At 50.5% G+C, this 5,995-nt stretch overlaps 1 pseudogene; it reads left to right on the top strand.

The window, feature by feature from the left end:
- Window positions 1-2,354: 2,354 nt before the first annotated feature.
- LOC135897602 (uncharacterized) lies at window positions 2,355-5,409 on the top strand (annotated as a pseudogene).
- The last annotated feature ends 586 nt before the right edge of the window (window positions 5,410-5,995 follow it).

Raw genomic sequence — 5,995 nt, 5'->3', positions numbered from 1 at the left:
GGTCTAAGGTTAGGAGGATTTCAGAATCCGGCCCTTAGCGTCGGTGAGCGAAAGGCGGTGCGGCACACGGACTGATCGGGGTAACTTGAGTGGCGAGCAGTCACGGGAGAGGCAGAGCTCGGAGGCTGGCCTAGACGAGCGGGTCCTGGAAGTGAGTGGGAGTGACGCGTACAGTGCTAGCCGCGATATAGACGCGACGCCGCAATTAGGCGACGCGGGCTCCACACTCGCTCCGGTTTCCGCCAGCCGGCAGGAGCAGGCTGCAGTTGAAAGAGAAAGTCTGATTCGCGAGCAACAGGAAGACTGTTCATTAGCCGATCTGAGGAAGAGCGTCAAACGGGGAGTGAAAAAAAAGAGGGTTTCATTTGGCAAAGAATCTGGCTTATTGTACCGCCGCTACACGGATAAGCAGGGTCGCAAATATAAGCAGCTTCGGATTCCGCGAAAATATCGCCGGGAAAAATGAATGACCTCATTTGCTTCCTCAGTGGTATGTTTTCGGTCCAAGTGATTTCAAGGGGACCATTCCATTTGTAATTATTATTGCTGATTAATAATTGTTTCTTGTCTATTTTGTTGTGTTGTTAATTTGAAAACTGGTTGTTTGAGCCTTGTGTACTAGATCGTACAACTGCCTCTTGTTGCAGCGGGAGCAAAAAGAGGGATAGCAATTTAGTTAGGTTGATTTGAATTACGGCCTTGTCTGGTGTTTGACGGGAGACAGAGGGCACTTGTTCGTGTTGGGTGTTGCCTTTTGCCGGTCGGTTTTGCAAGCTGCAGAACGACCAAGCGGGACCAGTGGCGAGAAGCAAGGTCTTAGGAACGACCCGAGCGGAGCTGGTCAAGGTGCCTTGGCGACGACGTGGTGAGCAGAGCTCCTGTCCTGGCGAGTCGGACCTGGGCACGTGAAGTTACCTGGCGTCCCGACACTGGACGTGAACTTGGACGAGCCTGACGAACGTGCGCGCCTGGCATCCGAGCCACGTGGAGGCAGCTCGTCTTCCCGGCGCCTTATCTGAGGGCGGGGATGCTGTTGTGCCATTACCACAAGCCCGGATTCCGAATCTGCAAGATGCAGAATCTATCCTGCGAGCGCCCTAATTCTCCCTTCACAAGTCAAGATGCTGAGAGGTCAGGCAGCGCGCGGGAGAAGCCTCGGCGAGCCGCAAGTTTGGACATGTCAGCGTGTGCCAGACAGCCCGGCGCCGCACCTCCCTTTGCCTGGAGGTCACCGCGCGCGCGAACTTTGAACCGGGTGGCCAGCGCGGTCGCTGGTTGGACCCCTCGGACGACCGTCGTGTGCTGACTTTGTATTGGGCCGTTTGAGTGACAATGGTGCTCGGGGATTATAAAAGCAGCAACGCGCTGCCTGAAAAACAGGATCCGCCAACCCACCGGGAGAGAGTGTCGCTCCCGACTGGGGTGAGATGTGTCACGCGTTTTCGCCGGACGTCGTCGTGCGAGAACAGTCGCGTTTGTTGTGAGCACTCGGCCCCAGTGCCGACCCGTTCATGTCCTGTATGATAACCTGTATATAATGTATAAAGTCCCTTTTGTTATTCTCATCGACGCCAGGCTCGGAGTCTTCGCTACCAACGCTCTGTCACGAAACGGGTGACGAGCGCTACGGGACCACAAAGCCGTAATCGTGGTGCAGCGGTACAAGTTCGTAACACTGGCGGCACCGGTTGGATGTCGTAACAGTACCTCCGCAAGTCACGCTGATTTTAAAGGCCCTTTCGCTTACGAATGCCCATGAAAACAAGCTGTGTTGACTAAAGGGCAACATCAAGAAGTCTCGGTTTTAAATCCCGCAGCCCCTGCGTCGTCTGGCAACTAATATGGATCGGAAATCAAATCCAATGCAATGCGAGGCATATCGCTCGGTCGGTTATAGTGCCTAGAATATACTCTAGTGTACCGTTCACCGAGCATCTGCAACGGGCGACGTTGGCACGGGCAGTGATGCCTGCCGCCGTGGGCCACCAGACGGCGATGCCTGTCGGCACCATGCTAAACCGTGGGGAGTTCGGCTCGCGTTCGTTTGCGATGCGTTGATTGCAATGCGTAGTTCAGTTCGCGCCTTGCTGCCGCTTTCGTTGCAGTCTTTTCTTCTTGTGAGTGGGTGTGTTGCGTCTATGTGTGCTCTCGTCTGTCTAAAGAAACCTTAAACAGGCCGCGAAACTGCGATTTCCCAGACAGAGACGTGGAATGAAACGGCTCCTCTCATTACCCAGCGCGTCCGCAGACCCCGAATGTATCGCGGATGGAGACAAGAACATAACAGAGGCAGATCGCCGGGCAAATGGGGAGGCTCGCGTCGTGTCTCGCCTGAAGTCCGCCCATGCCTCAGCATGGTCCGGCACAGTCTCGTAGTGCAGCGCACCAAGCGGCCGGCGGCGGAAGGCATCACTCTCGGTGCTACCGCGACACCCGCGCTCGCTGCACTAGTGAGTGCTCTTTTATGCACTATAGTTGGACCGTCTCTCGGCCTCGTGCGCGTCATTTCAGTGAAGTTTGCGTTGGCGTTGTGTGTTTGCTTTGACAAGATGCCAGGCGGGAAGTGCAAGTTTCAGCCTGCGTAGCTGCAACATACGGACTACGATCACTGGGTGAGACCGGAACCAAGCGATCCTTATCGAGCAAAGTGCGCAATATGTCAGAAGACGGTCGACATTGCAACGATGGGGAAATCTGCCTTGAAGAGCCACCAGAAAGGCGCGAAGCACCGATACAAAACTGCAGCAGGTGAGGGCTGCTCATCCGTCGCAAGTTTCGTGCAAGCGGGAAATCTGACGTCCGCGGCTCCATGTAAGCGTGAAACCACGGCAACTTCATCTCGGGCTGCGACGAATACTGCAGAAAGCATGATTCCGTGATCGAAGCCGAGATTTTGTGGACGATAAAAGTTGTGTTGTCACACTACTTCTACAGCTCCAGTGGATCCATTTCCCATATATTCCAAAAGATGTTTTCGGATAGCGAGGTCGCGAGAAGCTTCACTTGCTCTGAGAAAAAATGCGCGTACGTCGCGTGCCATGGTCTGCGCCCATTTTTCACTTCGCAGGTACAACAAATGATGGAGAAGTCTGACAATTTTGTTGTGCTTTTTGACGAAACCTTGAATGAATACCTGCAAAGAAAACAACTTGATGTTCACGTCAGATTGTGGAACAACTGTGAGGTGACAACCAGATACCTGCCTTCGACATTCATGGGTCGACCTTATGCAGAAGTTGGCGGAAACACTCGCGTCCTTTCCCCTGAGCAGGATTGTGCAGCTCTCGATGGACGGTCCGAATGTCAACTGGAGTCTTTTCAACAAGTTGCAGCAGCACATGAAGAATGACTTTCAAGTTCAGTTCTTGGATATTGGCTCATGTCGCTTGCACACAGTGCATAATGCTTACAAAGCAGGAATGCATGTGACGAGCTGGCCAGTTCACACCTTTCTGTCGAGCTTATTCTCACTCTTCCATGATGCACCGGCCCGTCGTGAAGATTTTGTTGAAGAAACAAGGAGCAAGCTCTTTCCACTTCCTTTCGTACCCCACCGTTGGGTCGAGAACGTGCCAATACTGGAGAGAGCCCTTGCTATATGGGAGCATTTGAGGCACTACACCGAAGCAGTGAGCGACCATAGGCTACCCTTGCCGAAATGTAGAGCGTATGAGAACGTCAGTGATTTTCTAAAGGACCAGCTTGCACTTGCGAAACTGAACGTTTTCCTAAACGTTGCAATGGTTGTGCAGCCTTTCTTGACTGTTTTTCAGAGTGCTTCTCCAAAGACATTTTTTTTTTGGCGAAAGAGCTTGAAACTGTCTTGAGGAGCCTCCTTGCAAGGTTCATGAAGCGCTCGGTGTTGACAGAGGCCACGAGCATCACGAAACTGCTGCGAATTGATGTTCATGATACTGCCAATGATACACGTCACTTGAGGAGGTGGACGTTGGACGAGTGGCTGAGAAGACCTCAAAGAGCGGAAAAGCGAGTACCAAGTGTGTTCTTGAATTTAGGGGTGAGTGTCGGAAGTTCATTGTGTGACATGATCCTGAAAATCATAGAGAGAAGTCCTATTAGGTGCCCTCTGGTTCGAGGGTTGTCATGTTTTGACCCCAGAGAGATGTCAAAGACAGAAATGTGCCTTGGAAAGCTGAAAGTTGTTCTTAACTGTTTAATTGACAGCAAGCTTCTTTCTGAGCACAAGAGCGATATTGTGTGTGCACAGTACATTCAGTTCTGCCAAGAAAAACGGCATGAACTGCAAAACTATGAAAGAGACCAGGAACGCATTGACGTTCTCTTCGTGCGCCTTTTGAAGCATGACCCGGCGTTCTCGATGTTATGGGAAGTACTGAAGGTCCTTCTCTTGCTTAGCCATGGGCAGGCGTCAGCAGAAAGAGGTTTCAGTGTAAACAAGCAGATCGCGGTCGAAAATATGGCAGAGCTCTCGTATATCTCACAACGAGTCATCTGCGAGGCCGTGAAAACCCACGGTGGGCTGCTTAACGTTCCGCTGTCGAAAGAACTGAAGTCATCAGTGCGCCAAGCCAGGCATAGGTATACGTTATACATGGACGAACAGAAGCAAGCTGTAGCACAGCAGGTAACCTTGAAGAGAAAAGAACTCGAGCTAGAGCTGCAGAGCATGCAAGAGAAGAAGACAAAGCTCCAAAAAACTCTAAGTGCTGGCAGGAGTCAGCGGATCGCTTTTCGGAAGACGCCGAAGCAAAATATGACCTGACTTGTCTTGTCAAGGCCAACAGTTTCCGCCGAACAGCCAAAGAAAAAGAAGCGGAGATAACAGCTCTTGAAAGAGAAATTAATGCGAAAATAGGGCTCCTTTCCTAAGTCATGTGAGGAAGGTTGCAATATAGCAGGAGGAGGTTCAACAAGCGACAGCCTTTATTTAACATGAATTTAAGAGATATTGTGAAGTAAGTTGATTATTTTATTGTGCACGCTTCGTCTGACAGAATGTACGACTGCAACCAACCTTATTGCACCGAGGTTCACAGCATGCTCCGCAGAGAAACTGAGCCACGCAAAGTAAAGCTTGAGTTCGTCCAATGCCACTATCGCCTCCTTTGCAGTCAATATTCTTGGTTCGTTTGCAGCATCTTGCTCACTGTTAAATTTGTTGATGTTCACGTCCTTTCCGCACTTCATGGCTTCAAAGGCGTCTTCGGCCGTCAGTTACGATTATACATCGTCACGTCGTCGTCAAATGAGACGTATTCGCCAGCCGTCGCACCAGCTGATGCGCTATACCAAGCAGCGTATACGAGTTGACTGATTCCTGGATCATTGTAGCAGGACTATATATACTACTGACATTGCACGCTCTTCAAGTGCGTAACTAGCGCTACTGTTAGCTCTAGCGCAGAGCGCACCTCGGTGATGTCAGCACGGAGGGCACCGGCGGCAGCGGTATGCGGCGTTCGTTGTAAAACAATAAATCAGTTGTTGGCCATGCCTAAATTCCTTCGTTGTACAGACAAATTCGTTGTAGTGGGCTAAGGCGTTCGACTGTATCGGTATATGTCAAGCAGAAGCCGACACACTCCGGCACTTCTCGCCAGCTTTCAAATGGATTTTATTATATGTGCAAGACGATGGTATTTCGGAGCGAAATATTGGCGCTATTTTTGCGAGTTGCTAAACTTGCTCTATAACAAAAATCAGAGCGTCGAAACATGTCTACCAACTTTTACAATTTTATCCTAAAGTATCCGATTTTCCGCACATTTTTACGAGTACCGTATAGACACCTATATTTTAACGATTTTTCTTGTTTTTTGTGTTCGAAACTCGCTAACGCAATGAGCGTTGCCTTATGGAGCCGCTATAACTGCTGCATCTCGCCTACTCGCGGTGCTTTGTTGGCAACACTGACTGTTGATTTGTATTCAAATCCAAAGCAAACGATGATTTGCGGGAACAAGTGCTCGTCTTTGCTATACATTTGCTAACCCTAGCATTCCTTTATCTCGTG

The sequence above is a fragment of the Dermacentor albipictus genome, chromosome 1 (genome assembly GCF_038994185.2).
Source record: "Dermacentor albipictus isolate Rhodes 1998 colony chromosome 1, USDA_Dalb.pri_finalv2, whole genome shotgun sequence".
Taxonomy (NCBI): domain Eukaryota; kingdom Metazoa; phylum Arthropoda; class Arachnida; order Ixodida; family Ixodidae; genus Dermacentor; species Dermacentor albipictus.
This window is presented reverse-complemented; position numbering and strand designations above follow the sequence as displayed.